Source organism: Manis javanica, chromosome 17 (genome assembly GCF_040802235.1).
Source record: "Manis javanica isolate MJ-LG chromosome 17, MJ_LKY, whole genome shotgun sequence".
Classification (NCBI taxonomy): domain Eukaryota; kingdom Metazoa; phylum Chordata; class Mammalia; order Pholidota; family Manidae; genus Manis; species Manis javanica.
Genome location: NC_133172.1, coordinates 44,996,971 through 45,009,056, shown reverse-complemented (window position 1 = coordinate 45,009,056; position 12,086 = coordinate 44,996,971). Strand labels below are relative to the sequence as shown.

General features: G+C 36.6%; 1 long non-coding RNA gene across 1 annotated transcript in view; it reads right to left on the bottom strand.

Moving 5' to 3' along the window:
- Positions 1-1,753: 1,753 nt before the first annotated feature.
- Positions 1,754-12,086, bottom strand: part of LOC140847233 (uncharacterized) — a 134,298-nt gene continuing 123,965 nt past the window's right edge. The window contains exon 3 of the long non-coding RNA XR_012127028.1: positions 1,754-2,003. This is a non-coding gene — a long non-coding RNA (uncharacterized lncRNA). The remainder of the gene's footprint in view (positions 2,004-12,086) is intronic.

Here is a 12,086-nt window from a genome sequence, read left to right as displayed (position 1 = left end):
GGACAATAATCCTGTCTTCCATGCCACCAGGGGTGTGGCAAAGAACAGCTGAAATATTTACTGTTTTGTCAAGATAAGGTTTGTGAGGCTCTAGAATTTCAGAGGTGGGTTAAGGGTGGTCGGTGCCCTGACCACCACTGCCCTGCTCCGACCAGCACAGTTCCTCTGCTCTTTCTTTTACATTCTGATGTCTCAAGGCTGGAAATACACTTTTTCAAGAGAATAAATGTTTGAAACACTTGAGATGATGTATGCAAAGACACACTTTATGGTGAACAGCAAGTAAGATATTTTTATGATTTCCCAAGTATTATCATAAAAAATAAGCCATGTTTTCATTCACTGAGAAACAGAATAGTGACAGAAAATATACTTGCCTTGAGGTTAGAAAGGCCAGTCAGGGCTCAGCTTAGATAAATAGATAGATAGATAGATAGATAGATAGATAGATAGATAGATAGATAGATAGATAGACAGACAGACAGACAGACAGACAGACAGACAGACAGACAGACAGACAGGGTCAGGATTCTCCAGAGACACAGAACCAATAGGATGGAGATATCTATACCATCTATATATCCCTATCTTTCTATCCATCTATTTATCTATCTATCTATCTATCTATCTATCTATCTATCTATCTATCTATCTATCTATCTATCTATCTATCTTCCTACCTATCATCTATCTATCTGTCACGTGATATTGAAGGCTGAATTGACTCACATGCTAGTGAAGGCTGAGAAGTCTCAGGACCACAGTCAGCGGGCCAGAGACCCAGAAGAGCCCCTGGTAGTTTCAGTCTGAATCAGAGGGCAGGGAAGAGCCAACACCCCAGGCTCAAAGCAGTTATACTGCAGGTATTTCTTCTCACTTGCAGGCAGGTCAGCATTTTTGCTCATTTGGGCCCTCCACTGACTGATAAGACCCACTTACTTTAGGGAGCACAATCTACTTTACTCAGGCTTTTAAATGTTACACTAATCCAGAAACATTTTTACAGATAAACTCAGAATAATATTTGACCAATGGCTGGGCACCCTGTGGCCCAGTTAAGCTGACACAGAAAATTAAAGATTATAGCTTCCTATTCTTCCTTGTACTAAAAGTGACTGGATAAATCACTTAAACTGCTTAATCATCAAAAAATGGGGATGAGAAACAACAGAGGATTAACTGTGCCATTGTCTATGAAGTGTCTTTTATTGGGTGAATTATACCTGTGTTTATTTTGCATTCTTCCACATTAATGCTTCTTCATCTATAAAACGGGAACCATTTTTTGTGCCACTTCTACATACCATGAGAGATGACCATAAAATCATTAAGAATGACATAAGAAGGCTTATAAGTCTGAGCAAGTCTATCTATAGAGTCCTGCTTCTTGTGTTTACCTATTCTGGGGGGTCATGACCACGATTAAAACATTCTGTTACACACATAGGATTTTTACTGGTGGTAACAGGCATTCAGGCTTTCCATAAGATATGGAAATAATGCCTTTATATCCATTTAACATTTTGTACATATACATACTGTTTCAAAACAATATATTGAATAACTTCTAACTATCCACACTGTCAATTTGTGGCATCCATGCAATTTTGTTGTCCATACTTCTACTTGATTTAGAAACTGTATTAGTTATCTACTGCTGTTTAACAAATCACTCCATGCTTTGAGCTTCAAATAACACATTTATTAGCTCAGAGTCACTGTTGGGTAAAGAATCGGAGCATTATTGGCTTGTTCTTCTTTATGCCTGCAGTCAAGGTATTGCCAAGAGCTGGGTTCTCATCTGAAGGCTTAACCAGGTATGGATCCATTTCCAAGATCACTTAGGACTGTTGGCCGACTTGATGCCCTGATGAGTGGAGGACTGAGGTAGGCAGGTCCTTGCTGGTTGTTTCTTATGCGTCACTCTCATATCCTAGAGGCATCCTGAAGGTGTCTGCTGCATGGTTCTCTCCAGAGGCAGTTTATGATATGACAGCTTACCTCTGCAACACCATCAGGAGAGTGAGTGAGAGACACTAGTGCAGGTCTGCATAAAAGACTGATTCTTATATAATGTAATATAATCATGGAGTGACACCCCATAAATTTTTCCATATAATGTAACATAATCAAGGGAGTGACATTCCATCACTTTTGTCAAGTTCTGTGGGTTAGAAACAAGACACAGAACCTACCCACACTTGAGGGCAGGGAGTTACCTAATCCCTTCTAGTATGAATACTAAAAGATGAGCATAATTGGGGGTCATGTTAGATTTGCCCAAGATATAAATAAAACAGAAGTACAAGCATATTTCACATTTTTTAAATGTGGGACGGACTTTTTTTTTAAAACTCATCATTTGTTTAGAGGTATAATTTCCTGAAGCAAGTTGGCAATATATTCAAGGTACTTGTTTCTCCATGTAGACATGTGAGGAGGAGGCTCTATTTTCCATGGTGACATAAATATAATTTTAACTAGCACTTCAGAACATGAGTATATATAATATACACATATACTCAGTTTGGTGAACCTTAAAACTTTAAGAAACCAATATGGTAAATTCTTAAAGACACTCAATTTTCCCAATGTTTTAGTGCATCTGGGCACAGATTCTATGATTCCATGCACTATGTGGAGCCCAACCACTACATATTTATTTCAAGGAAAACCCAATTTCCCTTTAGAAAAAGAAAGCACTCATTCCTTCTTTCAAGGAACCTCAGTGCTACTTTCTAAAATCTTTGGTATTTGTAGATGCAACTGAAAAATACTTCGATCCTAAAATACTATTGTTTTGAGGGAGGGATGTTGTTCACCTAATGATAACAATGATAATTTTGTTTTGTGGGGAGGTAGGTTGTATAAATTTTTACCTCCTTCTTTGCGTTTTTCTGAGTGGTTTTAATTTTCTATAATGAGATTTTTATTCAAAATCACAAGAATGCAATTTTCTTCAAATAATTATATCATGAGATAAAGAAAGAAAAAACATGTTCACAACTCACATAGTTGTAAGAAAAAGAATATTTAGTACTTCTGACCAGTTTGCATGCTGTGTGTAAGGAAGGCAATATTCATACCAGATTTATAACCATGCTGATTGGCCCATGTCCGGCACAATTTTTAAGGTTTCCTTGTTGCTAGGTTAGTAATGTTCACATATCACTTCATATGACTCATAAACCACAAGCAACAGAATACAAACTGAGAGAGCTAGAAGGAATCCTCAAGTATAAATTACAGCCTAAGATAAAAATAATAAAACTATTTGGAAATACTGGACACTATTTCTCAACCTCTTTCTCAGAAATACTGGGCCCTCCCATTCACAAACAACACCTGGGAATCCTAAACAAGAATGTGATCGTGTAGTAACAGAATCCGAGCAATGACATTTCCTGAACCCTCTTTATTTTCCTTTTCCTTAAATTACTTAAATTGTTACTATTGCCTGAAATTTGAGTGGGACACATTCAGAAACAAACAATAAACCTTGTATACCAAATATTCTAAGCCATCCGGTTGCTGAATGGGAAGCACTGTATAGGCGAAAGCTGAACTGGACAGAAAATCAAGAAATACAATGAAGAGCAGTCACCAGGTGCTGGATGTCACCTGCATATAAATGGACAAAATCACATTTGGAGGAGCCAGATACCTTGCTTTGATACAGGATTTGGACTATGAAGGCATTAGGTACAAGAGTTTGTTCCTTTACTGGGTACTTCTGCACCTACCAAGATGGCACAACACACACACATGTACACACACAGGCACATGTGCGCACACACACACACACACATACAAGAAGAATTCAAGCCATCTCCACTGGAGATACATGCATGATAACATTTCTGTATTCCTACTTGGTCCATGTTTATTGGCCATAAGGAAGCATTCAACAATGATATATTCTTAATTTGGAATAACTGGGTAATTATAAAATAATTACATATATATTAATATATAATATAATTGGTTTGAAATCAATCATTTTAGCTGCAAATTCTTTTATGTTCTCCCTGCCTTAGTACACATGGAATTGTAAATGTATGTTAAATTTACCTCAAATGCTGTGAACTATTCCATAGATAACCATTGCTGTAGAGTACCAGTTGTTTGGCCTGCAAATAAATGGTCCTAAATTAATTACTGATTTGTGGAATCTATTTTTTGTTATATTGTTATTGCTAGGTGGACAGTTTTTACTTCTTTCTCATTAATGCCATAGTGTCTTTTGTCTAGGTTCTAATTTAACTTTCCTGACCTTCCTTTGGTAGGAAAACCAGTCAATTGATTTGGAGTATAGAATAAGAGAAATTAAAATAAGGTCTAGAAAGTACTTGTAATGTTTAAATTTAATAGACTTTAATCAATACATATCTTAACATTGAAATTAAATATCCAGATTTTTCATCTTTATTATTTTCAGATGATTACTCACTGTATGAAAAGCTGTCATACATGTTTTTAAAGTATATAACATTGTTTTGAGATATAAAGCACATATTACACAATTTAAAATGTACAGTTCAATTGTTCTTAGTATAATAAAAAAATTGTCCAATCATCACCAACCATCACACACTGTCACCACAGTTCATTTTAAGACATTCTATCACCTCAAAAAGTGTCACCTCCATTATCAATTACTCTCCATTTACTCCTAATCCCCCAGATCTAGGCAATCACTAATCTACCTTGTGTTTCTATACATTTGTCTAATTTGGATACTTGATATGAATGGAGTAATTAAATATGTGGGCTTTTCTGTGTGTGTGTGTGTGTGTGTGTGTGTCTTTTCTCAGTTAGCCTATTTCCAAGGTTTGTCCATGTAACAGCGTCAGTACTTTATTACTTTTTATTACTGAATTGTATTGTATGGATGTACTACATTCTTTTATCCACTCATAGGTTAGAGGGTATCCTATACCAATCTGTATAGTTTATTAGATCAGGGGTGGGACCTATAATATTAGTTCTTTAGGAAATATGATTGGAGAAACAGCCAAGACCACCTCTGCTGGTGGATAGGTCTGTATCATAAAATCAAGACATGTTGAACAGCCAGCCATTTTTTGTTATATGGACAGGATGAAGAGAAAAGATGGTTCTGCTGTGAAAGAAAAATTAAGCAAGTTTTCAGGAGGAGTGGAGTACATATGGGGAGAACTGCAGCTGTCCTTCTGGTTTATAATTTCCAAACCCTTCTAGAAATGCTTAGTTTACCTGAGAAGCACATGAATCCTCAGAACGGATTTCCACTGTTTTTGTTTAAGTTGGTGTGACAGGCAGAAAAATGACTCTCAAGGTTTTCTATGCCCTAATCCCTGAAATCTGTGAATGTTATCTCACATTGCAAAAGGGACTTTGCAAATGTAATTAAGGGTATGGATTGTGAGATGAGATTATCCTAATTTAACTGGGTTTGTCAAATCTAATTACATGAGTCATTAAAAACAATCTTTTAGAATCTTTAAAGAACATTGGGTAAAGGAGAGTTCTGATTATGAATGAAAGAACAGATAAATGAAATTTAGACTCCACCTGCCATTGTAGGCTTTGAAAACAGGATGGGGGCCATGAGCCAAGAAATGTGGGCAGTGCCTCGAATCCCTAAAAGGTAAATAGCTAAAAGCCTGTAAAAAGAAACACATGCCTGATGACTTTTTGGCCAATGTCAGAGTTTCTTACATCCAGAACTGTAAGAAAATATTGGGATCATTTAAGCACCATGTTAGTGGTAATTTGTTACAACAGCAATAGAAAACCAATACAATTGCTTCCATTTATTTTTGCTAGATGAAAAAAAAAGAGTAAATATAAAGGTAATTAATTTAGGTTTCAGTAGTAAAAGTATCCTCTCTGCAACTTAATTGAATGATGATCTTGCAGTCTGGGGTGTAGTGCCTGCAGTGAAGAGGATACTTTCTTCAGAAGGCAATCCAATGGTCAGTATTGATGGTGTGGCATTTTCTAAAAAAAAAGTGGCTCACCAGAGATGTTCCACTTTAACCGCAGAACTTGGGAATATGATGAGCTATCACTTCCATGATTGTGCTGTGTTATATGGTACAATGGACTTCAGTTAGGGAGAGTACTGGGTGGGTTTTATAGGTCCTTAAAGCAGAGTTTAGAATTGAAGTATAGTTGATATATATCGGTTTCACATATACAACATAGTGATTCAGCAATAACTATATTATTAAATGCTCACCACAAGTAATGTAGTTACTATCTTCATAGAATGGTGTTACAGAACTATTGATTATATTCCTTATGCTCTACTTTCACCCCGTGACTAATTTATATTATAACTGAGATTTTGTGCCTCTTTATCCTCTTCATCTATTTCACACCCTAATTCCAACCCCTCTCACATGATAACCACAAGTCGCAGTGTCTATGAGTCCATTTTTGTTTTGTTTTGTTCTGTTTAGATTCCACATATAAGTGAAATCATATGGTATTTGTCTTTCTCTGCCTGGCTTATTTCACCTCTAGGTCCATCCATGCTGTTGCAAATAGCAAGAGTTACTTCTTTTTTATGGCTGAATAATATTACACTGTATATATGTACCACATCTTCTTTATCCATTCATCTATTGATGGACACTTTGGTTCCTTCCATATGTTGGCTATTGTAAATCATGCTGCAGTAGACAGAGGAGTGCATATATCTTTTTAAATCAGGGATTTTGTTTTCTTTGTGTAAATTCTTTGAAGTGGAATAACTGGGTTCTATGGTATTTCTATTTTCAGTTTTTTGAGGAATCTTCAAACTGTTTTCCATAGTGGTGGTCCAATTTACATTCCCATGAGCACAGGACAGTTCTCTTTTCTCCACATCCTTGTCAACACTTATTTCTTATCTTTTGGAGAGTAGCCATTCTGACTGGTATTAAGTGATATCTCATTGTGGTTTTGATTTGCATTTCCCTATCTTTTCATGTGCCTGTTGACCATTTGTATGTCTTCTTCAGAAAAATGTCATTCACATCCTCTATCCATTTTGTAATTGGTTGTTTTTTGGGTGTTAGTTCATTATATATTTTGGATATCAGCTCCTTATCAGATTTATCATTTGTGAAAATATTTTCCCATACAGTAGGTTGCCTTCTTTGTTCTGTTGATGGTGTCCTTTGCTCTGCAGAATTTTTTTAGTTTGATGTTGCCACACTTGTTTATTTTTGCTTTTGCTTCCCTTGCCCAAGGAAATGTATCCAGAAAAAAATTACTCATGCTGATGCTCAAGAGAGTATTCCCTATGTTTTCTCCTAAAAGTTTTATGGTTTTATACCTTATATTTAGGTATTTAACTCACTTACAGTTTACTTTTATGCATGGTGATATGGAGTTATCCAGTTTCTTTGTCTTGCATGTAGCTCTCTAGTTTTCACAACACCAATTATTGAAGAGACTGTCTTATCCCTATTGTATATTCTTTCATCTTTTGTCATATATTAATTGTCCATGTATGTGTCAGTTTATTTCTAAGCTCTCTATTCTATTCCATTGATCTATATGTTTATTCTTGATCCAGTACCAGACTGTTTTGATTACTGTAGTTTTGTAGCATAGCTTAAGTCAGGGAGCATGATACCCCCAGCTTTGTTCTTGTTTCTCAAGATTGCTTTGGCTATTTGGGATCATTTGTAGGTCCATATAAATTTTAGGATTCTTTTCTCTAGTTCCTTGAAAAATGCCATTGGTATTTTGATGGGGATTGCATTGACTGTAGATTTCAAAGCAAAGAGGTTTATCTGGTTGGTAGCAGAGGAGACATCAGAGAAACTCAAAGTTTGAGATGGACATGGCACATTATTCCTGATTTGAAGGTGGAGGGGCTATGAGGATGTGAGTGGCCTCTACTGGCAGTGAAAGTCCTTGACTTGAGATTCAACAAGGATATGTTACACAGTCACAACAAACTGGATTCTTTCCTCAAACCTTAGAGCCCAGCATGACAGACCTCTTGACTTAAGCCTTTTGGTACATTAATCAGAAAAACCCAGCTGAGCCTATACTTGCAGCATAAGAAATGTGAGATGATAAATGTATCTTGATTTAATCCAGTAAATTTGTGGTAGCTTGTGGTGCAGTCATCAAAAACTAATAAAGATGCTTAGAAGGTTCTTCCTTCAAAACAAATATCTATTTAGACTTTCCAGTTTTTATTCTGGCTCTTCTACTTATTAATTACAGAACTTATTAGGACTATTCATAAAAGTTCAATTTATTCATCTTCTGAATGCAGGGTATGGTGGAATTTCTCTACACACTCTGAAATTAGGTGTGATTCGTAGCTTATCTTGGGCACTTCAATGTTAGTGGAAGAGATTTGTATTAATATCAGGCCTTGCTTGACTTACCACCTTCTGCCCGGTTGTGGTGACCACAGAAGGGCATTTTAAGATTGTGCCTCCTTTATTCTCAGTCCTTAAGTGACTACGATAAGTAGACTTCATCCATGACCCTCTGCTGACATACAGTGGACATATAACATGAATAAGAGTGATATTTTGTAAATATTAATCTACCGAGATTTTGAGGATAGTTGTTACTAAGCATAACCTAGCCTTTCCTTGCTGAAATAATACATGTGTGATCATGGACAAGTACCTTAATTATTATTATCTACTCTTGTTCTTCTTTTCTTTCTCTTCTTCTTTCTCTTTCTCTTGTTTATCATCACCATCATCAGTAATTTTATAGAAAGAATAACAATATTAATAGAACTTTTTCTAAGCATTTACTGTGTACTCAGTAAAGGGCCCTTCAAATATGCTATATTTACATAGTAATAAACATCATGGGTTCTGAAATCAGTTTCCTTAGTGAAAAACTTTGATATTCCTATTAGAAGCTCTTTCTTCTGTGCCTCAGTTTTTCTTTGGTGGAATAAAGGTAGTAGTATCTGCCCCTTAGCATTGTGAGAGGACAAATTTAAATTAGGACATGTAAAAATGTTTAGAACAATGCCTGATGCATAATAATCCTTTGATAAAAGATACTATTCATAAGGACAAATATAATTTTCATGAAAAACCTATAAGGTATATGTTATTATCTCCACTTTGTGGGAACAAAAACTAAAACTCAAAAAATTTAATATTTTGTCCAGAGGTAGACTAATCATTCTATCTAATTTCAATGTCCATGTTCATAATCATTTTCTCACCAGTCCTATATGACTCACTCCTTAAGAATCAATCAATTCCTTCCTCCTCTAAGTAATTCTCATGCTTCCACTAAATTGTGTCTTTATGTCAGAATGAAATCTCCTAAGTCCCTTCATTAATCTATTATGTGACATAGTATCAGCACAATTGCTTCACCAGTTTATCAACTCTTAATACAATCTGGCTTCTCCACAAGTGTAATTATTAAGTACACATAGATGGCTCTGGACTAGGTGTTTTTTCAACAGTAGAGGAGAATTCAAAGCTACCACTTCACTATTGTTTTCTCCAGGAGAGAGGGAATATATACAGGCTTGTTAGAATCATTAAAAGGGTGTGATGAACATACTAGGGACTCTGAGTTCCAACCTAAGCTCTGTCACTCACTGGTTGTATGACCACAGACAAACTGTTCTATTTCTCTGAGCCTCAGTATCCTTGCTTATCAAAACTGGGGATTCAATTAGTTGCATATGTTTCAAATCTTCTATGACAATAAATAATATGTTTATTGAAAACCTCACTTTAGTTCATGGGTGGAGGTGGCTCATGAGAACTTAATTGGGGAAGATGCTCAGTTTTGTGCTATGCTGGAATCATTTGCACCAGAAGGAAGAGGGCATGTAAACAAGGGCCTACTGTGCTTATTTTCCTAACAAAATATCCCAAAGTGTGAAAATTCAGAGATTTGAGCTCTGTTGGCAATCAATAAAACATGAATGCGTCTTTCCGAATGCATTTTCCTCATCCCCTTTAGGTTCCCTGTAATGAGAAGATAATGAGCTATCGACATAGCCAGGGGTGCCTGGGAGCTTCTTCTAACATCTACTTTGTTAGAAGAACTTTTGCAGCTGAAAGGCAAAACGTTTTCAAGGGATATTCGGCCAGCTGTGTCACACCCTGAGCTTAATGTCAGGATATTTTTTCAAAAATGTGAGGGTACCTACAGGGGCCCCTCTAATGGGCACTACTCAGTTATTGCTGGGGGACATAAGTTTCACTGTTGCTTCTTTTGACTGTTTATTTTTTTAATCAGATCATGAGAAAATATTTACTAGAGAAGCACAGGACTCTTTATAAAGGAAAGCCCCCTGAGGTCACTATTTTATCTCAGGTATTTTCCTGACATCATTTATTTTTCCTGCTTCATCCACTGGCTTTTCTGACACTGTCTTTTTTCCCCTTTCCTTAGTATTTCCAGCAACTACTGTATCTTGGGCATCTTATATACCCAGAGTGTGGTTATGGAATATCCCCAGCTCACTGTCTATCCTAAAATAAGTCTGTAAGTCTAGAGTGGTGAAAATATGTCTTCTCTTGTCTCAACACTAGTCAATTATCGCTGCTTGAGGGAAAAATGATGAGAAGTAGCATGCCAGTGCAGCCAGAGACATGAGGAGAAAGTGAGTCTGTGTTTACTTAGGGATGACTTCCATTGCCCAGTGAGGAAGACCTGTTGCGTTCAGTATTTGCTATTGCTGCTATTTAAATACTTTTCTTGAGTACAATAGAGAAAGGAGATGGGCTACTGGAATGTGATATCAAAATAATATATATAGGGAAGAAACAAAAGCTGAAGATTAGTTAAATAGCTCTCACGTTGGTTATGGTCTCCTGCAGAAGCAGATGGACACCCTTCCCCCAACCCCAACCAAAATTTAATTTGGAGGTCAAGAGTGATGGCATAACACAGGCACACACACACCAAGAGGGCATCAAAAGTTATTACTTACATCAGTGAGATCTGTGGGAAGAGTAGGGTGGGGCTCTCAAACAGCTCCCAAATGACTTGAGATGGCAAAGAAAGGGGACTGGTTTTGGTTTTACCTGTTTTTAGGGGCTGAGGTTGCAGCGAGAGTTCCAGTAGGACAAGAACTTGCATGATTTGAATTTTACACCAGAGCCCAAAGAGGAAGGACCCAGGCTTTCTTTTTATCAATTTGTCCAGATGCAGGGCACAAGAGCAAGAGAGAGGGGTACATCTAAAAGATCTCTGCAATCAAATATTATAAAAAAATAAAAATAGAGTCAGGCACCTCATTACAACAGTCATACATCATGGGATGCAATTTTAAATTGAGATACAAAGAAACCAGTTTCAGAAGGCAAACAGCATGAATTTCAATCTTAGCTTAACCCTTTATAAACTTAAGACCTAATGAAAGGTGTTGAATTGCTTAAGAGCTGATTTACTTGCTCTGTAAAACAGAGTGATATTAGGACCCATCCATAAGAAGGCAGATGAGTAGTGGAGATGCTGTTTACAAGGTTGGAGCATAGTAAATATTTAACCCCATCATTGCATCATCATTGTACTTTCTACTACTGGTTTTGTTATGGCCACTACTCAACACTCCCATTTTGCTGATTTTTTTCTCATACTGTCAGGTTCTACTGCACATCTGTGTATTTCTGCTTAAACCTGAAATTAGGGTTGTGCACATAGTTTTTTAAAAGCTATCTGGGCTGGTGTTCTTGTCTTCAGTGGCTATGTTGACTTCCGTGTTTCTCACTTGGGGGACACTGACTTGGTGGTACCCACCTTCTTGTGGCAAATTCTTTCATGAAAAGTGGAGCAGCCTGGTGCCCATACCTCCTAAAGGCAGTTGTATATTTGAACAAAACATACTCTTGTTTCTCATGGTACATGTAAGTCAAATTTCATAATATTTTAGCAGAGGGAGGAGCTTGATTTTCCAAATGCAAATACCAGAACGGACATAGGTACTTTTTAATCTAGAGTCAGTACTTATATGTTGGTTCAGATTTATTTTTGTCATTTAACCTCACCCATTTTATTTTAGTTTTATGTACCAGTTGTCCTTTTTCCTAAACATGTTCTCAAAGTCACAAAATGAGAACTTCATTTAGGAGGTTTCCCCCATGTTGGATTTCCTA